At 40.2% G+C, this 27,527-nt stretch overlaps 1 protein-coding gene across 5 annotated transcripts in view; it reads left to right on the forward strand.

Moving 5' to 3' along the window:
- The first annotated feature begins 8,039 nt into the window (after positions 1–8,039).
- Positions 8,040–27,527, forward strand: part of INPP4B (inositol polyphosphate-4-phosphatase type II B) — a 312,544-nt gene continuing 293,056 nt past the window's right edge. For 4 of the 5 annotated variants that reach the window (XM_050330616.1, XM_050330613.1, XM_050330615.1 and 1 more), the window contains exon 1: positions 8,040–8,104. The gene's annotated coding sequence lies outside the window, so the exon portion shown is untranslated. The remainder of the gene's footprint in view (positions 8,105–27,527) is intronic. The other variant, XM_050330617.1, reaches the window with a different exon arrangement.

A 27,527-nucleotide genomic window follows, 5' to 3' on the forward strand; every position in this document is an offset into this window, starting at 1 on the left:
AGATCAGGAAATGAGAATTGAGGGACATAATCAGCTAGGCATATACTATGCTCTCCAAAATATTCTTTGTATTACTGTTTTAAATTGCAGTGTGGGGAAAAGAATGCACCATTAGGCAGTGATGATTTCAGATTAAGCATTTACCCTAAGACAGGTTGCAGTATCATACATAGACAAGAGACTGCTATTTTTGAATGGCATCAAATTGTGAATTGAAGCACAGTGGGTAGAAAAATACTGCAGAGGGGTTTGAAAATGATTGCTCATCTGTGTAGTAAAATATATCCTTTTTAGAGTCCTGCTGTGACCAGTACAAAATGATGAGGGGTGAGAGTCTGCATGTGGTCTGCCAACGTGTAGGAAACAGAAGGAGAATCATTGTCCAAGACAGGGCTGGGTACATTACAGGTACATGAATAAGTCAATACAAAACGGTGATAGAAAGTTATCCCACAAGTAAAACTTTTCTGAAACCAAGGCGGCTGTGATTTAAAGTTTTGCCTGATTAGAACAGGTGCTAGCAGTTTTCAAATACAGGGTGTCAGAACTGTAGTTTTCTTTCTTAAATTAGAGGAAAAGTGTGACAGCGGGAGCTCAGCAGAAGCACAGCAAGAGCAAGAGGAGTTTTCCCCTTCAAGAGATGAGATGTTGCTAATTAGCTGAATGGTGGTATCTTAGCTCTGTGGCAGGCAGACAGGAGCTCCCTGATTCTGCTGCTTCTGGTGTTCACAGGGACCTGTGAGCCTGCCCCTTTCTCAGATGTCTCCCACGAGGTGCAACAAAACCTGCAACATCTTGCTATTCAAACCTGCTAGCTTACTGACTTGAGCACTGCCTCTGTCTTATGAGTCCTTGATTTTGCCAGTCCATATGTGATGTGGTTAATCTACTTTTGTTGTCAGTGACATTCCCCTGGATGCATGGATGACATATGGTGAGAGAAAAACGTGTGCTGGAAGCTTTGTGTCAGTTTCTCCAAGGGAGTTCCCCAGTGCTTACTCTACAGGGATGTTGAGAGGTTTGGAGTCTCCAGGCACAGGGCACCAGGTTTGCCCCCAGCCCGAAGGTTTTTTGTTAGCATCCATGTCAGGAATCCACCTAGGAGCTGTGAAATTTAATATTCAAGGCTTTGTTTACATGCACCTGCCCTGGAAAAATTGTCTGGGTCCAAGTTAAAGGCAAAAAATGCTTCATAAATCTCCTGCTCAGCAGAGCAGTGGACTTGCACAAAGCACTCCCTCAGTTATCAGCTGCACTTGTCAGACCTGGAATCCCTTTCAGTGCAAGAGGGGCCTGTAAAGAGAAGAAAATGCAACTTCTAAAAATTATTTTTCTATTTGCATTCACATGTAATTTCTAAATGCCCTTAAGATCTAAAAACCTACTTTTATATGGAAGAGAATATCTGGTAAAGCTTCAGCTTAAATGATTTTCTTTAGTTTTCAAGTGTTTACATTTCCTCAGACAAGTGTGGTATTTTCTTGGGTTCCTCTTGCTATGAATTTGCAGGGTATGCATTAGAGGATATGTGTATGCAACTGTAAAAGAAAATATATATTAAAGGAGAAGGGAGTTCACATAACACATATCAAGCTACCAATGACAGGGTATCCTATCCTCTTGTTACTTCAATCTAGCAGGCATTTGTGAATTTTCAGTTTTTTAGATGTTGCTCATCTTCAACCAGCTACCACAAATGAAGCCAAAATCTATTTCAAAGGAGGGTGTGAATTACTGTGTGAACTACTCCACCAAAAGCACTGGAAAGCTCTGAGGGCTTCATTTGCAATTGCATCAAATATTTTAATTTTCACCATCCAAATTAAAAAAAAACAAAACAGCTATCATGGTTTGAGAAAAACTGTCTTCAATATAATATGATATAAATAATTACACCAGTGGAGGTCAATGCAAGTGTGAACTTGGCTGCTTTCTGCCAATTCGTCCCTTTGAAAAATGAGTGAATTGGGAACAGCTGGCCATTGGCAGGGAAAATTCTTTTTGTAGGCATTGCTATCCCAGAGGACAGTTTTGCCTCTGAATTCTGAGGCAAAAGGAGTGTGGGATTAAATTTAGGACAAAGCCAGATCCTCTTGAGTTTTTGGCAGAGTTTTAAAGGGAGAAGATCAATAACATTCTTCTCTGTAGGTAGGTAACAGTTATAGTTCTAACTTCTGAGAATGAAACTAGAAATATGAACTGCAATTTAAGGGGGTGATTGGGGGGATAAAAAGTGACATAAAACTGCTCCTAAAGTTATAGGCATGGGGTTGAGTTTTGGGTTTTGAGGTTTTTCTGAGGAATTTTCTTGATAGGTTTTGGTTTGGTGTGTGTTTTGTTTGTTTGTTTATTTGGTTTTGGTTTTGTTTTTGTGGGGGACATCAACACAATGCTTTAAAACAGGTCTGTTTTGGCAGTCTACAAACCTTCCTTGAAATTCAGCCTACATAGGGGATGTGAAAAAAGCCATGGTGAAATCTTGTCAGCAAGTTGGGAACCACGTATAGCTTCCATTTCAGCTTGTCTGATGACTTTATTGTTTTAGACAGTAAACTAACTGCTGGCTTGGCCTTTCACCTTCTGTCCCAAACAAGTATTGCCGAAAGATATTGAAGTGTTTTTGCCTTGTGAGATAAAATAGAGCAGTGTGATTTTTTGGCAGAGGTTAAGTGTCTAACATCAAGTAACAGGGCGTTTGGCCTGAAAGATGGCATGCAGTACTAGTAGACCTAATAAAAATACCATGACTTTTGCCATGTTCATAGGTCACTAAAAGACCCCTGAAGTCTACAGAACTTGTACTAATGGAACTGGTCCAATAATTTAACCACTTACCTTGACTCTCTTAAGCTTTGCATGTTGTAAAGTCATTTGGACTGCTGCAAAGTGAGCAGAAAATGAAATTAAAACTCTTTTTTTTTTTTTTTTTTTTTCCTTTAAGCTGCCACCCCACATTATTTAATGCAAGATCTGCATAGGATTGTCTCGCCTGGCAAACCCAATCCAGAGTTGGCCTTGGCACACAACTGCATTATTGTTGAATTGTGCTAGAGCATATGATATAGTAGTTACACAAATTTTAAGAGATTGTACCTCACATAGGGGCTATTATGATCAAGCCTCTCCATTAAAATGCTTTGAGCAATAGAGGAGGCTTGTGCTGTTCGGTATTTTGTGTTGTATGAATATGATATTTCCAAGGTCATATTAGTGATAAAATCCCATTTGCTGTCCTCTGGAGCTCTGCTTCTTGTTCCTCGGTTTTATACAAAACTCTGCACAGCAACAAATGTTGAAACTGAGAGAAAATACAATTGAAAAAGAGAACAATAATAGTGCAATAGTGCTCTGTCTGGGATTTCTATGACTGACTTTTTCCTGACAGTGGAGCAAGAAGTGAAGTTACTGTTCAGATTGGCACCGATGTTAAATATTTGCGTGATATATCCAATGCATGGAAAAACACTAGGGTTACTTTGTTACAATCATTCCCTACTTGTACAACAAACACAATAAATATTACCAAGGTGTAAAGGAAGCAAATCTATCTGCCTTTCTGGAGAAAGTGCAATCTGCCCAGCCTAAGATTTTGTTTTGGTTTGGGATTTTTTATTATTTGCACTACCTCCATCTTCTCATTTGATGCTCAGGGTGATACTGTCTCTGCAGTTGCTTTCTCCAGTGGTTCTGTATTGGTTTTCCTCAATGTCTTTTGATGAAAAGTCTGAAGTCATTCCAGATAACTCAGGGAGTGTTTTCCTTTGACATGACTTTCTTCTATATTTGGTAGTGTGGTATTTGTCTCAATTTCAGTTTCACCTCCACTACATTAGTTATCCAGCTCTTCCTCTGGTGGGTGTTGATCCTGCAAATTGTTTTATGTCGGCAGTGGCCTGCATAGGCCTCACTAGAGCCACTGTTACAATCTATTGCCCACGCAGAACAACCCGCAAAGTCATGACTTGGATTTGTTCAGTAATGCACGGTTTGTACTTGCCCTGCACAGCCTAGTTCACCATCTTCTTGCTTCTCCTGCAGTCATTCTGTAGCTGCACTGTAATATGTATATTTGGTATAAATTGCACTATTTAGTTCAGCAGGGTAACTTGCACATGCTGGTCGTCAATGCAAGTAACAAGGTGTGAGGCCCCGAGATCCACACCGTAGTTCACGGTCACTGATTCTGTTTGTAAAGAGCCTGACATAGTTCACAGATTTCAATTTTGTGCAGTAATCTACAGTGACGTTGTTATGCAGGAAGCCATACCAGTCAAGTTCAGTCCTGCTAGGATGTGGGTTTTTCTATTTTCATTCGGTGCTTTAGGTTTTTGTTCAGTGTCAGAAGCATCCCTTAGTTTCAGGCAGGTCTGTTGGTTCCACCATGACTTTAAGGGGTGGGAGTGATCAGCCACTGATGAGGGAATGGTTTATCCTTTCATTAGTATTTAATTTTTGATTCCCTAGTTCTTTGCATTTAAAAAGCAGGTATAAATTCAACAGTCTTTGCTGTGTTGTGGTTAGTATTGAGAAGCAATGCTATGTAGTCATTCGTACTTAACTGTCTGGAGAACGAGCAGCCTTGGATTTTTACCCTAGCTGGTCCTTCAAAGATGTTTCATTGCCCAGGAATACAGAATGCTTTAGATCCTCTTCAGTCTCTCTTTAATTCTGAGTCTAAATTTAACTGCTCTGCCTGACACAGCCCTGCTTCCTCACAAGGTCAGCATGACAGCCCCACTTGCATTTGGTGTACATGGACTCCTTTGCCTTGGTAAACTGCTACAGTGAATGCACATCGAAGATAACACAAAAAGAGCTTCTTGAAAACAAAACCTTTCTATCCATCAAAATGTACTCCGAGCAAAGGCCTACAACAATAAATACTTGCATTTTTCTTGCTCAGACCTTTGCCTTTCCTTGAAAGTTTAGTAAATTCCAATCATCCTTGTTATTCCCCTCTGTGCAATGCGAGACTGATTGCTTGCTAGAGCTTCTCCAGCACACAGGCTCTACTCCAGTTGCTGAAAGGCCATTAAATCCTACTTCTTTCTCTCATCCTGAAGTTCTTCAACGATTTATTGTTCTCGTTGATCCCAAGCCTTGCCCTGGAAATAGTAAAGCTTGCTAGCCAGATTGGATCTGGCTAGCAGAGAGGGGGTATTCTCAAATGGCCTTATGCATTGTCCCCTTAGGAAGTCAAGTCTATCACAGTCTAATTTCTTGTTTGCTTTCTCCCTCACCTTCTCAGCCTCACCTTTTTCACTAAGGAAGAGACTCCTGATAAAGACTTAATATTTATAAGGTGGAATATTAGACGTTACACGTAGGACTTGGGGAGATAGCAGAAAGGAAGATTTCGGAGCAATAAGCACATTGATTTGGAAGATAGTGGGAAATAGTGGGAAGATATTAATAGCAAAAAAACCACCACAGCAGGGGCTTCATATTAATTTTTCTTCCACTACTGCAGATTTTTCCTAAAGTCTGGGCTTCAGACGCTATTTTCCATATACCAGAATGAGGTGAATTACACAGTCAAGTACTTTGTCAGGTTGGTGTCGCGTCTTCTAATGGCTCAAGTCTGCACTGCTTTTTTGAGAATGCTTTTATAGCTTGTCTGAAGCTTTCTGATACATTTATTACGAAGCACAGGTATAGGCAGGCTAAAACTTTCAAGCCTGAGTGGATCCAGTTAGACACCCTAAATCCATATCTAAGCACTTAAGGAAATGTGATTTTCAGAGGTAGGGAGCATCGAAATACATTTGAAATCATTTTGAGCTTGGTATTTTTGAACATTAGGTGACATTTTTTATGCTTAAGTGTAATTTCAAGCTCTGAAAATTTTGACTGCATGACAAAGGAGAGTTTTAGAATATATATCAAATTTAAAACATTTCAGAAGGGGGATAAAGCTCTGATTATCTTACATATTTTTTCCATATTGACATAGGGCAGGTTTCTGAACAGGCATCTTCCAGTAACATCTTGAATTTTCATGTAAGACTAATCTTAAAATCAGCCTTTTTCCTTCCTGTGGTCTGCAGTGTGAGTGGCTGTACAACAGTCTTGCCCAAGAAAAAGTGTTCTTCAAGACTATATTTTTGATAACTGCTCTTATATGTTCAGTGCTATACATATTTAAGGTTTCATTACTGAAATAAGTAAGCAGGAGCTCTCACAGCAATTCCTTCCAAATTTAACAGGCTGTCACTTTTACAGGCTTTGTCCTCAGTTCTGAACACATCTAAGAGCTTGGGATTGCTTTCATTTGAAAAGTCACCACAGGCTAAACCTCAAGAGTATTTGGTTCTTAAGGGAGCACAGAGAAAGAAGCAGCCTGTACAATTGAAATACACGTAGCCAAGTTTTGCAAGTTCCCTGTTCACAAGCTGGATTGTCATTGGTGGCACTCTGAATTTGCTGGTACCAATTCTTGTGCTGGCAGGATCTTTTCTGCTATGTGTTACACTATGGAGCATTAAAAATTGAACAACAAGGAAGACTGTGAAGAAATTGCTGTTGTGAGAAGCAAAGTATTGTTCATGAGAGATTCTCAAAAGACTAATCTCTGAATTGAAAAGGAAGTTTCACTTCGTTATGATGGTTTGTTCAATATGAGCCTGACTCTGCACACATTTATGCATGAGGACCTTTATATAAATGGGTAGTTCCATCAAGCTAGGTTTTTGTGTATTATTTCAAGTGTTTGGACAAGATCAAATATCTATATTGTGCCTTCTCAGGGTTTTCCTTTCAATTTTGCATAGCTTATAATGTATGTGTATGGTTAGCTCCCATCCTTGTGTTTCTGCTCCCAGCTTTGTATGTCTATATCTCTGTTTTGACATCAAGGTCTTGCAGCTGAATCAGTCTTGCTTTGCACAGATCATTGTTAGGCTTTGTCCTCGTACCTTGTAGATGACTGCAGCTATTACAACACAGGAAACACTAAATCCAACCCTGTAACAAATACTTGAGTAGGGTAAGGTAGCTATCTAATCTGTATTAACTTGTGTTGCTTGGAGAATGATGGTGTAGGAGTGAGTTAACGCTGCTCAAATCCCAGATAGTGCCCTGCAATAATGCACAGGCAGTCTCAATAGGATTGATTGAAGTTTGAAATACCAGAGCTTATCTAACTACAAGAGAAATAAAAAAACCCAACACTGGATAATATGATGATTATTATCGAGTGAGACACTTGAGAAATTGCTTGTCTTAATTCCTCTGTTGCCTTATACACAAAGCCAATTTTTAGAATGCCGTGGATTGAAGGCCGAATGTATGGATGCCATTAGCACTTTGTTGGAGGTGAAGACCTCTCCCCTTTCTCTCTGCCAGGACGGGGCATCCCCTCATCGCCCACGCCCCAAACTTTAGCAGCCGGCAGGCAGCCGGGCCGGAGGCTCCGAGGAGCCGCTCGCTTGCCTCCCTGCTTCCATCTCCGCGAGGGGGAAGCGACTAACATTTCCCCGGGTCATGCCGCGCTCCCCTGAGCCACAGCGCTCCAGGAGGTGCCGATCCGAGGCTTGCTCCCTGGCAGCGACCCCATCCCTGTCCGACCGTCCCCTCGGGCCGGCCGGGCTCCCGCCACCGCCTCCCAGCCCCCGGCAGAGGCGGCCGCGGAGGCCGGGCTCCCTCTGGGCGGCAGGAGGTGAATGGCAAGCGGCGGCTTCTCCCTCCCACACCCCAGTGTCGGTCTCGCCTCCTCCAGCAGCAGCAGTAGCGGGTCACCTCTGCGCGGCTGAGCCGAGCCGCGCCGCGCCGCGCTGCCTGCTGGCCGCAGGGCTGCCGGGGAGGCGGCTCCCCTTCGCCGCCTCGGGGCTCCGGGGCCGCCGCCGGGCTGCGGTGACATTGGGAGGAGACTCCTGGGGGTGGTGGCACCGGGGGCAGGAGCGCCCGCACCTCGCCCTCCCGGCGGCAGGGGCAGGGAGCGGGCTGGGCTCCGCTCCGGCTGCCCGGGCGCGCAGCCCTTCATTTCCTCTCGCCGTCCGTCGCGCTGCTGGAGGCTCCGGACTATAAATAGCAGCTCGCCAGCCGCCCAGCGCCTCCCGCACGCACCGGGGGAAAGTGCCGCGCCGGCCGCCCCGCCGCCGGACAGGTAACGCCGCCCGGGCGGGCGCGGGGGGCTCGTTCCGCGGGGCGAGGGGCTTTTTGTTTCCTTGTTTTGCCCGCTGGCTTCGGCGCGTCAGGAGAGATTAAAAGCCGCGAATCGGTTCCGGCAAAGTCCCTCCCTTTTTATTCCCTTATCAAGTTTCTTAAGGTTACAGCCCGCCGGGCGCGCAGCCCTGGCAGCGGGAAGGAGGCGCGTTCGTCGGGAGCCCGGCGAGCGGTGAATCCGGCCGGGAGCGTGCCGGGGGCGGCCGCCGCTCGCCCGCCCCCTCAGCGCCGGGGCTGAGAGAAGGAAGGTGGCCCGGCCGTCCCGGGGACCCCTGCCCGCCCCGCCGCCGCCCTCTCCGTGGATCACCGCCGGTGCGGAAGGCCCGAGCTGCCAGGGCAACTTCCAGCCGGGACCCGCTAGGGATCTCCCCTACTTTCTCCCGACGGCGGTGGCGTTGCCCGCCGGGGAGCCCGGTTGCTGCCTTGGCCGCGGTGCCGGCCCCCCCCCCCGTGCCGCTGCGGCCGTGGCTCCTCGGAAGGGGCTTTAGGGGGGTCTCGAGAACCTTGCCTGTAAAGGTTTTCTGCCACCTTCGAAAGTTGGGGGTACTTGGGCGAGGAGGCGGGTAACGGTTTCAGTAGGTGACGCCAAAGGGTTAATTCGGTGGAGTAATTGAGCTATAGGATCCCCATCCCCATCTTGCTAAGAGCAGCGTCTGCTGAGATGTAATGGAAACCACAAGAAAGGTATTACAGATAATTAAGTTGAGTAGAGTTGTAACTTGAAATTGTATCAGCCAGAAAAGGGGGGGGGGGATGGGGGATGATGTTTGATTTCTGATCTGTGATCCAGTAGGGCTCTGTTTTCTTTTTTCCCGAAATGACACAGAGATTTTGAAGCAGCGATGGCAGAGCCTGGGACTCCCGGCTTGCTTGGTCCCCAAAACTAACCCACTGGCTTATCTGAAATAGAAATAACAGGATGAAGTCTTTGTGGAGCTGTGTTTTCATCTGATGTATAATTATGTTTCCATCTCTCTTCCTTGCCAGAAGAAATTTACTTGTTTATTTACCCATTAATGATGTGTTAAAATAGATATACTAAAATCAGGCCATACATATGCCATTTAAATCTGGCTCTGAATCTCAAAGACGAGAAGGATTTTCAGTCTTCCCTGGCTTGCAGGCACTCTCTATATTTAAATGATGTCTACATAGCAGGAATGATGGGGGGATGTCTCTTTCTTGGTCTGTATCAAAGCAAGAGTTCATGTAAATAACTGGTTACTAACAAAACTTCTTATATTCAGATAAGTATTTGGAAGTGTTATAGCAGTCTTTAAAAAGGCAGTTTTCTAGTATCTTGATTTTTTTTTAATGTTGTTTTTATTTTACGTGATTAAATTTGAGCTAGCTTTAAAGCCCTGTGGTATCTTAGCCTTTTTTTGTTCTGTGCACCTGTATATCGGATGGAGTTTGTGTATGTAAGCCCTCATTACTGTATATATCCATGCAAGGCTGAATGCTGTTTACTTCACACATTTTGATAATTCCACTGAAATGAAGATAAAAGTCACAGGATTAATATGAACAGCAATTAGTCCTGTGAGATTTTTACAGCCCTGATGGCATTAGTGAGAGCATGTGGCAATGTTACTACTTCAGAGCCCTATTTTTCCTTTTTTTCCCCTCTGCTTTCTGACAGTTTCTGCAGTGCTCAAGATAAGATTAAACCTCCCTTTAAAATAAATCTTTTCTTTTATTGGCTTTCTTGGACTAACTGAAGCTTCGAGTTCCAGTTCTCTATGGGTTCCTCAAACCTTGCAAGTGCTGCTGATCCCTCTTTTGGTCTGGTTTCTCTTTCTCTGGAGAGACTTATCCACGAGGCTGCCTTAGTTCTTTTTGATCAAAGAATTCAATGTTCCTCAGGCTAAGGTATATCAATTTGAGCAGGTGTATCCAGGTGCCTCCTACAGATCCTGCTTTATGATCTATGGTCTCCTTGTCTTCTGATCTGACCAGAAGATTTCAGAACATCAAGTGAAGGTTTTGTGAATCAGAAATGCAAGATTAATACTATGTTTAGTACCTAGAAGTCTACTGCACTGTGAGAAGACAAAAAAGCTCCTAATAAAAACCGCACCAGTAGAAGATCTGCCTGGAGCATCGAAGTCAGCCTGCAGAGGACAGTGCTGCTGGTTGACAGTAATGAGTGCAGGCTGTGAGTTAGTCTGCAGGTGAAGTAATTGTTTCAATAGGCCTAGGCCTAAAATTCACAGTGAATTTTGAGGCAAACTAGTGCGATTGATAGGTCTGCTGAATTATTTAGCTTGTTATGGATATGTATTTTTAGCATATGACTTCTGCAGAGAAATATGAAAACAATACTTTTTGGGTTTACGTAACAGTTACGAGAGAAAGTAAAATAGTTTGCTAACAAAGGCAAATCAAAAGGTGGACAATTACTCCAAACAGCCATGTTTCTTTAAAATTTATGGTAACTTGAACTAGCATTCTTTAACACTTGGGCTATGCTTCTCTTCCTAATTTATATTTTCATAATCTTTCCTGTATGCCAAATGCTCTGACTGATGGAAATTTTTAGGAAGGGCTAGTTTTGTTTGGCTTATTATATATCTTGTATTACACTAATATTTTATTGTTATTGTTGAAGAATAGTGAATGTTATTTATTACACTTTTGAGGAAGGATTCCTTCTTCCAAAGCAATCTGGGCTGGTATAAATCAAATTCTGTGAAATACTTTTCCTTAGTTTTTTAAATTAACTTGTAAATCTCACTTTGCGCATCAAAATGTGGGGCGGATGGAAGGCTGAAATGTTACTTGGAGTGAGTTGGCAGTTCTGGCTGTTCTGGCCTCACCAAGCTTTAGGTTTTGCCTACTACTTGCCCTGGGTTTAGGAGCCCTCCCTACGCTTCTTGATATCACCCTACAAACCTGACAATCTCACTACAAATTTGTCCTGGATTATCCATCTCTTTATTTGGCAGCAGTCACAGTCGATTTTGCTCTTGCAGTCTTTAAGATTTTTATTTTTTTATTTTTTTTAAGGGAATGCCTAATTCTTCCTTAACTCTGCCAGATATGGATCTGGTCTGTTAGCTTCTCAGGTTTTGCTGCCCTGGATAGCTGATCTGTTACAGAAAACCTGAGGCAAACCTTGAAGGGCCAGCTGGATTGCACAAGGTTGGAGTTGGACTGCAGCTCACAGATGTCTTCACAGTGATAGAGGATTTTAATTAAGAAGACTTGCTGGTCTTCATGCAAAATGCACACTTACAATTCTAAAAGGGAGTTGAGGCTTGTGAATTTCAGTTTCCTGCTCTTTGGAAGGCTGTACTTACTGCTTGGCAGCTGAATATTAAGGAGGGAAAAAAAGGACAAGTTACTGATGGAGAATTCTTTAGTCCATTTTCCCCATAATCTGCAAAGGTAGATTCAATTGTCCAGGTCAGTAACGGGTCATTTTTGGGAAAAAGGTTTTTTCCCCATTTCTTCTGTCATCATAAATTAACTAAGTATAGGCAGAGTCTCAAACAGCAAATCAGATTTATACAATCCATTCTACTGTGAAAATTGCTGTCAGGAGACGGGATACGTTGTCTGTCTTCCAAGTCTTGTGTACCTTTTTGGCAAGGTATACTGAAAAGTGAAGTGGGCATCCTATGCTGCGCATGGTATGATTATTAATTTATCTTAAGAAGGAGTGAATAGAACAAATTGTATTCACTTATTTTGTAGGTTTTTCAAGTTGACAATGATAAAGTTTGCTTCTGTGTTTCAGCAATGGGGTTTGAGTTGTTTGACGTTAGTATCTTTAGTGGGACTTTTAAAATGTGTAGAGTTATTTCTGCTTCTCCAGTGTTACAGATCCCACCCTTCTGAATCCAGAAGAGACTGGGCAGGACAGTTCTTCTGTTTACAGTAGCTGCAGCTCTGTATCTGCACAGGAGGTTTAATACTGCTTTCCATGGGTTTGGATGCTAATAGGCTTTTTGCCTCAGCCTAGCAAACTAAGCCTTTTCCTATTTGTGAGTGAATTTGCCCCATAGGTTCCCTTAGATTGTTTTTAATGTTGAAGTATGCTCTATTTAATGAAAATGTATAAGACAGCACGAGCTAAAGGTGCTTACTTGACATAGTATGGTGGCAAAGTTATTAAATATGATGCTATTTATTGAGGTCACTTTGGCAGGCTGAGTTTGTGCTCTGTTACTGGGTGTCATGGCACTGAAAATCAAATTCATCTGTACTATTTTGATGGATGTTTTTTGTTTTACTGTATATCCTGTTTCTGTGAAATTTCGCCCTATGCTGTGACCTCAGTGAACATTTATCCTAAGCACAGTCAGTCTGTGCTAAGTCAGTCTAGGGAGCATTTTTTCTTAAAATTAATATATATACATAACTAAAACACTTTCATTTATATCAGTTTCTTTAATTCTGTTAGCTGTATGCTTGTCAATAGGAGTTTCTTGCTGCAAAAACACTAACTTGGCAAATAGAGTGAAATCTCAATATGAGGCACTAGAAAGACACTTCTTTATTGTAACTGTAAGAGGTGGATATGTAATGGACAATTAAGAGGAAGAAAGTGTTGCAGGAAGCAAGCCTTTATTATATTTTGACAGTTTTTCATGTACCATCAGGCTTTTGTATTGTTTGTTTAGTTATGGAGTGTGAACTTGTCACATTATAGCAATGCTAGTAAGATGCACTGAACTTAGGGTGCATATTTCTGTTACAATTCTGTTGCAATTTCTGTTACAAAAATGGCTCAAAAAGATGAAAATGGGTCTTAAATCTAGGTGTTATATGTGACTTGGTATCTTGTCTATTTGTGGCTGTGCAAAAAGAGCATTAAGCAGGATCCATCAACTCCCTCGTATCATACGGTGTTTCTGTTCCAGCAGTAACAGGTTCTGTTTGCCTTGTGTTTGTGTAAATGGCTAAATAAAACCGGTATCAACAGAACTGAGTTTTACAGGATGAAATAACTTTCTCTGCTATAGAGGTGGAATTTTGGAATAAACGCCTTTATTGGGTTATTCCATTTAAGTCTGTAAATGAGAACAGAGTTTGGTACACAGAGTAGGAGATACTGCGTTTGACGTTCACAGTAACGTCAGTCTGCTATTTTTATAGTTTTAAAAATAAGCTTTCAATTGATGAGAAGAACTTTAATTTTTCAAATTAATAATCTAGAAGTTGGAGTGTTCAAGAACTGCCTTTTTGCTTTAGCCAAGTAAGTGCGTGGGTTGGGTAGCTTTTTTTCCCCCACTTCAAAATGAGCTCCAGAGCTACGCTCTATCTGGAATTTCTGTGTTACTGTCTGTCATGGCACAGAATCTGTGTCTTTTGAAGACTGGCCGTGTGGCGTAGCCTCTCTGTGTTAGCTGGAAATGATAATTCAGGAATGTTGCCTCTGCCTGGAAAGTTGATTGTAAAGCAAACTTCCCTGCAGTCCTGCCCAGCAGCTCTTTCCACAGGAGCAGTGTGACCAGGCTCATCAGGCCATGATATAGTGATTGGACCTTGCAATAGAGACAGAGGATGTAAATGGTGAAAAAACCTGGTTTAAACAAAAAAATAAAAAATACTGAAATAAGCATTTTCAGTTTAGACCTACTATCAAGAAATATTGTTTAATTTGATCTGCAGTTTCTATACAGGCACAGATGCTTAATTTGCACTGATTTTTCTCTCAGTGAATCTACATTAAACATTCTTCCCAAGGAACCACATTTGGTGGTTGTTTAGCCACAGAGCAACAATACATAATTGTTGTATCTCTAGGAATTGTTTTTTTTCTTTCCTGCTGTTGGTACCAGATAACTTTAAATTTTGGTATTTTGTTTCATCTCGCTGGTGTAGCCTTTTCCTTCTAGGAATTAATAGTTTCCAGATAATTATAAACAAAAGTGATGGTCACTATTTTTATGGAATTTTGGGGGGGATTTGGATACCTCAAGTGCTGATAGTTGGAAGCTTTGAAAGTATGAATACAGCCTACACTAGATGGCAGTGTAAAATATGAGGAAACCTGAAAACGTTTGGAATTCTTTACAAACCCAGTAGAAGCTGCCACATTTATGGCTCATTTCATAGATAAGTATGTTTTTACTGCATATACTCCTGTTAAATATGAGATCGCTTATTTTTCATGGTCTAAATTCGCCTTGAATTTACCTTGTTTGAGTAAGAGAATATGTTTGAGCAGTTACTATAAGATTGCTGTTACACTGAAAAATCAGTCTGCAGTTTTAGTGTGCTTAGGTGGCCTGTGTTTGTAGTTAGTTATTGGTTAGGGAAACCACATGTATTGCTGGAAATGTTATTTGAGATGTGTATTTTTAAACTGTAGGACAAGAGTTGTTAACCGATAAAACCACAGTGGGTGAGACTTCTTTTTAATATTTTAGAGCTCTATTACAGCCATTTATCATTCATCTAGGATGATCTGGTATGCATATATGGATTTTAAAATAAAAATAATAAAATTACACATAATCTGGTATCAAATGGCATGTGCTGTTGGAGTTTATTGTCTTTTGCATAATGTATGTGTGTGAAGTGGTGTATGTATAAACCAGTTCCTGTGGTATCAGTCTTCTTAAAGATAGTATGATGTGTGAGCCTTAAAAAGTTCAAATGCAGCTTTAACGTTGTTGAAGAATAGCAAGGGAGCTTAAGTGACAGTGGGAGTTGGGACAGTTGTTTGTTAGCAAAGTACATCCTTTGTCAGGAAAGCCTGGAGTCCTTTCAAAGTTTTCCTTTAGCAATGCCTGATGCTACAAAAATTCTGACCCAGGTGAGAGAAAGTAACATTCACAAGAAACCTTCAAATCACTTTCTTTACCATCAAGATGTGAACCCACCAAGAGACGGGTTTCCTTAGCAAAGCATAAAAGCAAGAGGGATTAGAAGACCCAGCCTGTAAAGGTTGTGTGCATAGTTGTTGAACTGCTTTGTTATATATCTGCAAGTGAAATGAGAAAGCAGTTTGATGTAACACCGTGAAAGCTTTAGATTTTTATAAATTGGATTTTCTTTCTCTGACAAAAATGAAAAGCCTGGTCACAATGGCTTCCTCAGAACTGTGTACTGGAAAAAGCAAAGCTATCCACATGCTGGGATTATTGAATTAATTCAGGCTGCCAAAACATACATGTAAATATACATAGTACCTTGCATGAAAATTGATCAGTAATTAATCTGGTGATAAATTAAGAAGACTGTATATACTTAAGATATAAGTCAGGACATGCTGAATATGTTTGAAGAAAGAATATTTTATAAAATCACAACTTGTATTAATCACTTCTTTTAAAAAGAGGATTGAAAAGTACTGTGAAACAGTAGGAGTATTTAGTGAGGAAATAGCACTTCCCTCTCTTTTGTGCCTACTATAATGCTTTTTACAGAAAAAAAATGTTCACACAGATACCTGTAACATCAGTATTTTGGAGGTAATGTGAAAGATTTATCAGCAGAAAATGCAGACATTCCAGTAAATCTATGCTTAGAGACATACTGCATGTATGTATGGGTTCTGGAGGGACACAGTAGGCAGTGCCCCTCTATGTTTATGTAGTCTTAGGAAAATTCAGCTTTCAGTTTTACCATTTATAGTTTTCAGCAAAGGAAACCTGGTGTAAATCCTTCTTGGCAGGTCAGAATTTTAGCTGTCGCTTGAACTCCAAATGTAAATTGAGATACTGTGTCTCAGTTTGGATCTTTGTGGTTTAGCATTCACAGCTTTTTTGTTTTTAGTTTGTTTGTTTGTTTTGATTAGTGTTCTTAATTGAATGGCGAAGTGTGGTAACCTTGCACAAAAGTAAAAGCATGTGAAACACCAGTTCAGTACAAAAGAAAGGTTGTGGATGCCCATGCTCATGTTAATAGGAGTTGTCTCTGCACTTTGCAGCTGACAACGGGTCTGAAGATGTTGGGAACTTGACCGAGCAGATCCCTGACAAAAGCACGATGTGAAAAGTGAGTGACTGAGTCACAGGGTGAAAGGAATAGAAACACTGAAGCAAGAATAAATGGTAGCTTATTTTAGACCAGTATAAAACGTATTCCAGAAATAACCTGTCTGATCTGATGTCCAACGCTCTCACCTCCAACCGTGATTATAGTATTGGTCCTAATTACTGTTTCTTTTCTTATTTTTTTTTTCCTTTTTTTTCCCCTCTCCTCAACCAGGAGGTTGGTCACTCTGTTTCCTGATTTTTTTTTCTGGGCTAGCACTCACCTGTTGTTTGAGGGCCACCAGCTTGGCCTCTAAAACTTTGCTCTTGAGAATGGGTCTCATTGCTGTCTCAGTGTTTGGGATGCTACTTGAGGGTATTGTTGTTGTGTCATTGTGCCTGTTGGCATGTTTTGTGATCAAAGATTGTAGAATAACGCTGCCACAGATGCATTAGACTACCAAAGTACCCCTCTAAGCTTACTGCTCTTGTAGTATGATGTTACAAGGAAAGTAAAAACTTCTTATTTATTTTACTTTTTTTTGTGTGTGAGGAGAAAATTCCTCTGTTTCTGTTGCCACAGGTGGTCCAGTTGCCAGTTACAGATAGAACTTGCTTGTCTATTATGTGGCCATGGGTGCAAGCTGGAGGAATTGCTGATCTGGGAAGCAAGGTGAGAAGTCCCACATGAAGCAAAATAAGCAGAGCCTCCAGGAGTTTGGGAACAAGTCCCTTCTTACCTGAGCAATGGGGACAAATGGAAACTAACCCATCTGGAGTTGTCCACTCATTTTTCTAGTACAGCCAGGACTTGGAGCCTTCTTCCAGGTGGTACCACTTGTTGGTTATCATATTGAAATGAATCTCATGTTCCACTAAGGAACAGGCTACAGTTGTTTCTGTGTTACTATGAGAAGATACATTTATAATAATTATTTAAAGCACCTAATTCAGCACTTGCTCTACTTGTTGAACAGCTTGTTAATGAGGTGTCCTAGAGTTATCTATGAATATTTATTAAGATTTATATCAAGAAGGGAATATAGGAAAAACTGTACTCTTTTTCAAAAGGAAAATTATGATTATTCATTTTCAGTGTGCTGAAATTACCTTGACAATCAATTTTGGTATGTTACAATAGAATTACATGCTTCGACATTTTGCCTGAGGCAGAGATCTGAGGTTTGCGGCTATGACTCTCTCTGTTTTCTTTTTTTTTTGTTGTTTTTTATCTTCCTTTTACGAAAAGAAGGACTAGCTTTGTCCTCCTGAGCTGTTCCAGATGGGGAGAAAAAAAAAAAAAAAAAGCCCAAACCACCATGAAACATAAAACCTTTTACCTATTTTAAATAAAATACTGATGAAGGTCTAGCCCGTGTCTGTGGGGAATTTGTCTTGTCAGATGCTTCCTAAGTTCTGAAAAACATCAGCTTTGAGAATCTGCTTTTCTGCTCTGAAAGAGCAATGTCTCCCACTAAAGTTTGAAGGCCAAGGTAGAAATACTTTTATGAAAATTGAATTATGAAGTGCAGGAATACTAAAAACATAGCAGAAGATATATTTTTAAGCAATTTTAAAAGACAATACCAGGCTGTCAGTTATGACCCTAGTTTTTCATTTCTGTGTTTGGAGCAGTGTTGCAGTTTTACATCCCGATGATTTGTTAGTTGTGCTGTGGTAAATAATTCAAAAGAGCCTTTGTTGTATAGTCAGCAATGTCGCACATCTCTCACCTCCCCTAAGCGATGGAGCAGATTCTGACCCCATTTGCAGTGCTGTGATCTTGCAGAAGCTCAAGGAAGCACTCTGTAAGATCTTGGCTTTTGGGTTTTGTTTTCTAAAAAAAAAACCCAAAACCAAACAACTTAATTTTTGAAATTTCGTTTTTAAATTAAGCTGTCAGTGAATTAGCCCCTCATGTTGATTCTGGAAATTCACAGAAGGGACAAGATGGCAAGAGAGACACGCAAGTGCTGGTATCTTGGTACCTATAGTATAGGTTTCATCTTGAAAACACTGATTGGGCTGAGGGTCAGACTTGCATTTTGAATCCTTGAAGAGACAAGGTAAGACGTGCCTCTGCTGAATGGCAATGAGAAACTGGAGGAGAGCTTGTGTCTGCAGAACAGGGAACCTCTGGGGAGTCATAGAAACATCAGGGCTAATGGAAATTTGCCTACCAGATGGGAAACGAAGAAGCATGCCATAAACAGTCTCAGTGTTGCAGCTTTCCTGAATCTTGAACAATGAAGTTAAGTCTTTGTGTACTTGGCTACTTTCCATCTTACCTCGAAGTTTGCTTTGTTCCTGTTTGTGTTTAGAGAACTTCTGTGTATATGAGGAAATGATGACCCAACTGCCTGCTCAGACTACAGTAAATTCTATCCTTACATACTATTAAACAGTTTTGGGTTGTTTTTTTGTTTTTTTTTTTTTTTTTTTTTTTTTTTTGTTTGTTTGTTTTTGTTGTTGTTTTGTTTTGTTTTTTTAACTGAAAGGTGCATATAGCTATTTTTTGGAACTTAATGACAAGTGTTCATTGGTGAAGAAAAATTGTAAAATCCCTGACATACTACAGCTACCTTGTCCACTTGTCAGTGATACTGGATTTTCCTCTTTCTTCATGCATGGTTATCTTTCAGCTTGCTCTATTTCTGGCCAAATAGTGTTGTTCCCGTTCTAGCCCAGTGAAGGATATTCATAGCTTTCAGACCTAGTTCTCATCATACCCAGACCACTAACAGAATCAGACAGTGTAAGCCAAGACCCAGCATTGAGGTGGGAGGTGCATGTAACTTATCATGCTCTTCTCAGTACAATTGTCTGCATCTGACAGGTGATACAACCAGAGGAGTAAACACAATTCAGATCCTGTAATGTCTGTAGGTAGCAGGTGTTTGTATAGGTCATGGGCTGCAGTGGCATTTATACTGTCTTTAAAATAGACTCTGATTTAATCCATTGACTTAAAAGTCATCATATGTGAAGAAGGGGACACAGCGTAAGTAAGTTCATAGCATTGAACAAAGACAGACAGATGATTCTTTTTGTTTGCTGTGCCACATAAAAAGAAAAAATAACCTTAAAAGAATTACCAGGCAATGAGGAGATAATTAAACCATCAAGCACAGGGAATTTCACGGCCATTGTGGGTAAACAACTCTGGCTGCTCCAGGCAAGGGACCAACTTAATTAAAAATAACGACAAAAAAAAATCAAACCAAAAAAACCCCAGAAAAAACCAAACAAAAATTCTAATTTAGTTAACCCATTTATCAAATAAATATGTTGGAAAACCATTTGTCTTTCTACAGACACTAACACTTGGCCTATAAATGTAGCATTATAAAAAGGAAACTTTCTAAACTTTCTTTGGCATTGCTTTAAAAATGTACAAACAGCATGGGGTGCAAAAGTTGGGTTTTTAAAATTTGTTTTATCCTAAATACCTGATACTTTTTTTCCCCATCATAAAATATTTAATTTTTCTTTTCTAAATAAAAGGAAAGCTGAGATCTGTAGCAGGAATTTCATTTTCTTCTGTTTACTGGAAGACCCTTAGGGTGGAGAGGAGGGTGCACAGCAAGCCAACCGTACCCTGGGATGCATCAAAAGCATCGTTGAGGCACCAGCACGTGGAGGGAGAGAATTCTGCCTCTCTGCTCTGCTCTGGGGTGCACGTGCAGTGCTGCATCCAGCTGTGGGGCCCCTAATGCAAGAAGGACATGGACCTGCTGGAATGAGTCCAGAGGAGCTTGCAAAGATGATCTGAGAGCTGGAGAACCTCTCCTATGAAGAGAGGCTGAGAGAGAGAGGGTTGTTCAGCCTGGAGAAGAGAAGGCTCCAGGCTACAAGAGAGCTGGAGAGGGAAGAGGGATTTTTTTTTACGAGGGGTAAAAGGAGTGATAGGATGAGGGGGAATGACTTCAAACTGAAGGAGAATAGGTTTAGATTAGATATTAGGAAGACATTCTTTACTGTGAGGGTGCAGTGACACTGGCACAGGTTGCCCAGAAAAGCTGTGGATGTCGCATCCCCAGAAGTGCTCAAGGCCAGGTTGGATGGAGGTCTGAGCACGACTGGGCTGAAGGAAGGTGTCCCTGCCCATGGGAGATGGGTTGGAATGAGATAATCTCTAAGGTCCTTTCTAACCCAAACCATTCTGCGATTTTTTATGATCACTGTGCAATGAAGCAAACTCTGTTTGCAGTGGGTTATGCAGCGTATGGTTGTGTGGGTGCTGTCCTGGCCCTCAAGCCTTGCCTTGTCTGTTACTTCACCATTGTGGCTACAACATTACCACCTTAATATCTCATTCCATTCGTGTGGGAAGCATATGGAAATGGTAATGATTGGACTGCCCAGGAAACACTCAGTGGCTCAAGTAAAGATGGGTGTTTCTCTGAGCTTGAGACTGGGTTGGACCTCGAGCTGCCAAATATAAAACTTTAAAATCGATGTCAATCTAAAAATTCAGAATGAATCAATGTAATACTTTCAACCTTCAGTTTGAAAGAACATATTTAGTTGTACTTAGTTTCCTGAATTGTTAACAGAGCATGTCATGTGTTATTTGCAAATAGCAGCATTACTTCATAAATTACTGACATTCTTACTGGCCTATTTAGATGTATTAATCATGGACTCGTTTACTGTAGCTGGGGGGGAAAAGGCTAGAAGGGAGTGTTCATGTGTAAATGGACATATATAAACCTGGGCCCAGAAAGGCAGCAAGGGAGAAAGCATAGGTGTGCCAGAGATACCTGTGGAACCAAAAGGCAGAAATAAGCATTCTCGTAGGAACTGCTGTGCTTACACAAAATTACAAAATTGACACTTTTCCTGTTGTGTCCAGTTGTACCTTGTGCCTCTCCAGCATAATTTTGGGGATGTTTTGAGTCAGTGTGTGCATGTGTACCCCCTTCTTGCTCAGTGGGGCAGTGATTCCTGATAATAGCAGCTAGATTCAACTTCAAATTCATATTATTATAGGGCATATTTAACATTTTTTGCAAGTAATTTTCTAATCTTACTTTTAGTTGTGGATTTAATATTTAACATGCGAGGATTCTTAATGTTAGGAGTAATATTAAGGTACATTAATATTTAATTCAGTGTCATAAGAAATGGCTTACAGTCATTTTTGCAGATGAAATAGGTAAGATATCTCTCATAGTTTCTTTGGAATTTTACTACTTATTAATCACTCTTTGCTTAAGAGATAAAGCATAAAACCTTCTTTGTATGTGACTGCCAGAAGTTAGATTACATTGGAACTAAATAAACACCGAGTTGGAAGGAATTTAGATTAAGATCTATATTTGTAGATTTTGAAATTACCTTAATCCTGAAAAACAAAGCTTGAAAGTTGTCATCTGTGTCAGCACTACATTAAGCTCTGGGTTGGCACAGTTCTTACTTCTGTGCTGGTCTGACCCTGGCACTTGGTGTTTTACAGCTCTATTTTTCATTCATGGAAGTGCTTAAGTAGGACATAGTGGAAGTCCTGTCTCCTTAGATGTATCCTCATAAGAATTTCACTCTACAGGGCAGTTTGCTGGTCATAGTTGGTGACTTAACTGGAACAGAAGGTTCAGATCAAGGAATTAATCTCAATTAAGGTCTTCAGTTTTAAATCTGCATTCTTATTAAAATCAGAACACATTGGTGGTTTTATTGAAAGTCTTGCTATGAGTTATGGTTAGAATATCTTCTTTTGAAGAATTTTTTTTGCAAGATTTCTTCTGGTTCATGTGTACATCCAATCTCTGAGGTACAGAGGCATTTTTTTGTGCTGTTGACTGCTTACCCTCCCAGTTTCCTATTCTTCACCTTAGTAGTAGCACACTATCATTAAGAATTCCTTAATGATCTGGTTAGAACTGTGTATTGCCATATACTGAAATACGTTTAACATTTCTTCCTCTTTGTTCTTTGTGCCTTTAAAAGTGGTAGTTTTCTGCCTTAATCTAAAATGCAATGCAATGTTATTCTTCACAATGAATACAGGAGGTTTAGTTATTTTCTTTTCAACACGGAAGTGTGGAGTTTCTAGCTGAAATATCTTTTCTTTTTTCTTTTTTTTTTCTTTTTTTTTCTTTGTAGTGGAATGTGTAGAAATATTTAAGTGCATTTTAGGTACAGCCTTGTAGGAAACGTCTGCCTCAAAAATGGTAATTTTTTTTCCATATAATTTGGTAAAGATTGGGGAACAGAGTGGTTTTTCCAGAGAAAGTTTGTGTTCCAAATGGTGGAAATCTAGCTTTGTGGGAAGAAAGACTAGGTAGTTCCCATAAAAACGGCCAGGGATAATTGAAGTAGGAGGTAGATATGAAGGACTAGGATGAGAATATTTTACTAAGGATTAAAAGGATGGGTGCTGATAGCCTGGAAGGCTGGAGGTGAAGTGACAGTCCCTTTGTTCATTTTGCTGTCTTCATTGATTTCTTCCTCAGTTTTTGAGGCTTTTCTGTTGACAAGTTCTATTAATTCAGTGGTGAGAAAAGGAAAATGAAAGCTTGAAGTGCAGATATATGTGTTGTTTTAGACTAAGGAAATCAAATGAAAAGTAACAAAGTTTACCTAAACTGTCTATTATGTCTCATTTTGGTAGTGATAGCAGAGCCACTGAAAATAAGCCAACTGCACAAACCTTTGGGCAGTTTGAGACAGTCTTAGATCAGAAAAATAAGAAATGACAGAAATGCTGGGAGAACAAGAGAAAAGATGACATTTCTGTATTTCCACTAGTTTCTGTCTTTGTTTTTATTTATAAAACCTAAGTGCAGCTTACTTCAGGGCATGACAGATAGCTGGTTTGTTTGTTTGTTTGTTTGTTTGTTTCTCAAAAAGAAAAGCACAAACAAAACCCCCTTTCAACTGAAAATCAGAAGTAATCCTTTGTTTTCAAATTACATTCCTATGCTTTAGTAGGTATGAAATTCAAATCTAAGGAAAAAACATTTTCAAATTGTAATATAGTTTATTAATAAAATGCAATTTATTTTGGTTAGTCTACAAATTAATTGCTTCATGGCTATCAAAAACCTTGTGTGAGTCATAGCCAAAATGCTAATTAAAAAAATATCCAGTCACCCTTTTACTTGTGAATGTAATTTTTCAATCTAACACAGGAATTAGTAATCTTAATTAAACAATCTTAAACGATACAATTAAGACTGATTTCTTATCCTACTGGGAAAGGATGACTGGATAGAGGGCACTTGGATAATAGTAACGTTTAGTGGTTGTATAATTTGTTGTTAGATGGAGAGAAAGTTTTATGCTATCAACAGATGAAAATCTGATTGTCAGAGAACATCAGAAGACTTAGAAATGTATGTTGTAGATAGGCAAGAAATAAATGACAATATTTTTACCTGAAGTCTTTTTAAATAGGAGTTGGTTGCCATGTTTTACTTGTCCAGTACAGTAAAGTTTCTTCAGTGCTGTAACTGAAATGCATAATTTAGCAACAACAACAACAACAAAATTAAGTTGCTATCAAGTGCAGTGCTGAGCTGGAATCTCTATCTCTCTGCCAGCAACCACTGGTGATCTGGTACTCTTTGTTCCTTGAAGGACAATTCAGCAGACCCAACAAAGGAAAGGGCAGAACTGGTACTGTGGGTTTGAGTCCTCTGGTGACATAAAAAGATGCAAATTATACTTTTTCAGGCCAATGATCTTTTTAACCACTTCTTACTTAGAATTCTTCCTTTAGTTTAATATGAAAATTGTCAGTCAAATCTATTGTTTTCTCAGCATCCATGGAAATGAAATAAAATGGCAGAGAATGCAGCTGTCAGTGGGAGCTATGCTCATTTAATGACTGAAATTTGACCTCAAGCTAGGCCTCCTTTTATTTCCTCTCCTATGGATAAGGAGTTTGATGGAAGCATTTTGGTATGATAGCATTTCAAAATTTTGACATATATTTAAATGGATTCAGACTGTATGCTTGAATCTGTACTTAGCCTTTCACTTAACCTGAAGAATTACAAATCAAAACAAAGTAAATAAACAAAACATTCACTAAAATTATCTTGAGTAATGCCTGCCATGTGAGAAAAACAGCAAAGTGATTGCCAGACAGTATCAGACTTAAAAGACAACCTCAGCTCTGGCCAGGTACGGTGAAGAGTTGTAGTAAAGCAGTTACTACAAAGTAGGTATGAGGAGGTGGGCTATCCCTTTCTTTTATATTTTTTTTTTTAATTTAAATCCTCTAGTGTACCGTAAACCGACAGCATAAATGCTACTGATAGGTCTTAGGATGTATAAAATGTCCTAGAAAAATGTCTTCCCAAGTCTGGTACCTGGCAGCTGGTGACACAGCTGTCTTGTCTTCTGTGACTAGCCGGCCTGGCACTGCTGGAGGCAGAGCGAGGTTACTGCGAAACCTGAAATGTTTTGTCTTCAGGGCTCTTCTTGTGTTAACTAAGTAGATGTCCCAGCACTGATCACCATCTCCAGAGTGCAAGACCTGAAGTACACTACTGGATTTTTGGTACACTGGAAGATGAAACCGTTACATTTCTCTCTTCAGGCTCAATTGGGATTGCTCTAATTTATGTTGGTTTTGAGCTGATGCCTTACAAAGTCTCTGTGCTGTTCAGATTAGTCCAAGCATAAGGTGCTTTGGGTAAATTGCTTCTCTCATGCTCAGATTGGCTTCCAGCACCTCTTTCCCTGGGGCAAAGGGGGATGTAGGACCATTTTGCTGCTGAGATGAGAGTTTAATTTACTACCAGCCACATTATGGATTCTTTTAAGGATTAGCCCAGAACAGAGAAGTGAAATATTGAATTTAGATACTACTCCCTTCCTTCCTTTCCCCTTCTCTTTGAAATGGTTCCAAATGCTGTGCAACCAGATACTTCAACTATTACACTGGTAGGTGCCATTTTTTTGAGCTGTGGGTACCCAGAAGCCCTTTCTATCTTGGCACAGTGTTGAGTCCATAAAAGCTCTTAGTCTGCTTGCATTGTGTATATGTATGTTTTATCTCCTTACTGCTGAGAATACATAATACACCCCTCAGATTTTGCTGCAGCAGTGAACAAATAAATACTTAACTCACAATTTTAGTTTGAAATAGTTTTTCAAATGTAAGTGAAATTGTAGCTAACCTCAATATCAAGGTTCTATTGAGAATGTGAATTTAACTAGGAAACATTCTCAAAATTAAAAATCCACTTTCTTTAGATGGAATTTTTATATTAAATATGACTTATTCTTCACAGGGTTTTTTGTGTTCTCTATCAATAATACTTAGGTATAAGATTTTTTTTCTGAAGAAAATTAATCAAGTTGAACAGGTTTTGCTTTCTGTTCCTTTACCTGTTCAGCTCAGCTTGATTTGTTGTGTTGGTAGCAGCGGTGGAGTGTAAGGAGCAGAAAAACAAATTGCTGGTGCTGCCTGTCTCCTGACCAGAAGTGTTTGTTAGTTAGCTATTCCATTCTTCATATCCTTCCAGTCAGGACAATCTGTACAGAAATGGCTTTCTTCATCTAAGTGAGAGAACATACCACTCACAGTGCCAATTTCATCCTGGAAATGGAAAATTACTTTCCTTCTGGAAGGCATGAGCATTCAGACGCATCTAATGTCTTTGCAGCTTTAAAACCACCGCACAACTCCTTAAGAAAATGAATAAATCAAGATGTGAGGTCTATAATCTGTGTCAACGTGTAGAACCAGAATTTTGTCCCTTTGAGATCAAAGTCCTGTGAGTAAGCAGAGGGACTGTTTCATAATTTGTTAAGTGTATCATTGGCCTTTCGAATATGTCTGAAGCGTTTACTCTGAGCATATACCATGCACTGGTTGATTGAATGTGAAGACTCAGATAAGATTTAGGTTTTTTTCTTTCTTTTCCTAGTTAACCAGAATGTGTGTGGTGGAGAACTATGATGTAAGAGAAGTAAAAGTGGATTTAAGTTGTACAGCCATTGATTCAATCAGGTATTGAAAGAAAAAGCATTTGCAGGATCCCAGCACTAACATCCATCTATCTGTGATTTCCAGGGCCTGTTTTATTTACCAAGGTTTTCAGGAATGTAGAACCTTGTAAAGAGCTCTGCTGAGGATTGACTTATTTTGTTGTCAACAGGACGACACCAGTCTGTAGTTAGCCATGTCTAGTCTGTAATCAGACTCAGTGGGGCAGATTAGGTGCTCTCATAAAGGGAACATGTCTGGAGAAGATTGGCAGCAGAAAACAACACAGGTACTGAAGCAGCTGGACTTACTCAGTGCTCTAGGAGCCTGGAGAAATCTGTTTGTTTTTGAATGGTGTGCTTAAATTTTAGGCTAAGAAATAAAACTGCTATTCTCTAGACATAGCACCAAGTCCCTTCAGATCTTAGGGAATTGTTTATTTGCCTGCATTCATCTGCTTGATTATGTGTTTTTTGTATTTGCTTAATGGTGGTGATCAGCTATGCCATTACGAAAATTAATCCCATCAGGAGCGGTCTTGCAAGTATGGAAAACCGTAACCTTCAGGGATTATGATTCATCTGTGTTTAAAAGGAACACACAGACATTAAATCCAAGTTATGTTACTGAACATCCTGAGATCCCTGTCCCCTGGCTTAGTACGGGGAAAATGGGAAACAAGAGTAGAAAGCAGATGATGAGCTTTGCTGTGTGCTGCTGAGGTGACTGGGGAAGTTGCTGGTTGTGTCCTGACTGGTTTGTTGTGGTGTTAGTGCTGGGCAGCACAAATAAATGATGTCACTCATCTGAGCCAGGTGTTTCAGCTTGTGTTGATACCAGTGCTCGTTTGTGTTGAGTAGCAGGTGTTGAGGATCAGCACAGCTTTATTTTTTGTTCCCCTTGCTGGGGGGGTGGTGCCTTCCCCAGATAGGGAGGAGTGGCAAGTAGAAGTACTGCAATTTAACACTGTTACTGCTAACTTCAACGCAGCCTGTTTGAGAGGGAAAGATAGGCTTTGCCAAAATAAAAATTTCAAGGAAGAGGAGAAAAATCAGAAGCAATTAACACGAGTTTCTTGAAGACACACTAATCCTTGACACACTAAGCTCAGGTAAGGTAGCTGGTTGTAATTGTTTTCCTTTAGCAGTAATTCTCGACTAATATGTATTACATATGTGTGCATTCTTTTTGTTTCTGTACTTGGGCTGGTCACGGCTCATAAAGCTGTCTGAAAGTTGTTTGGCCTTACGGAGCAATCACCGGAATATCAGTTTTATACTGTATGTAGTAGCCTAAAGAGACTTATGACAAATACATGTGGTCCCCTGTTACATGAAAAACCTGCTGTTTTAGTTGAAGCTAGCTCTAAGAAGGCTGATCATAGTGTTAATATTAGTTCTTCATCAATACAAACCTTTGAGAATATCTGTAGGTGTCTATTGCAGCATCATGTTAGATTTACTTGTTAGATGTTTCTAGTCACACAGTGC

The sequence above is a fragment of the Myiozetetes cayanensis genome, unplaced genomic scaffold (genome assembly GCF_022539395.1).
Source record: "Myiozetetes cayanensis isolate MyiCay16 unplaced genomic scaffold, myiCay2020 scf42, whole genome shotgun sequence".
Lineage (NCBI taxonomy): Eukaryota > Metazoa > Chordata > Aves > Passeriformes > Tyrannidae > Myiozetetes > Myiozetetes cayanensis.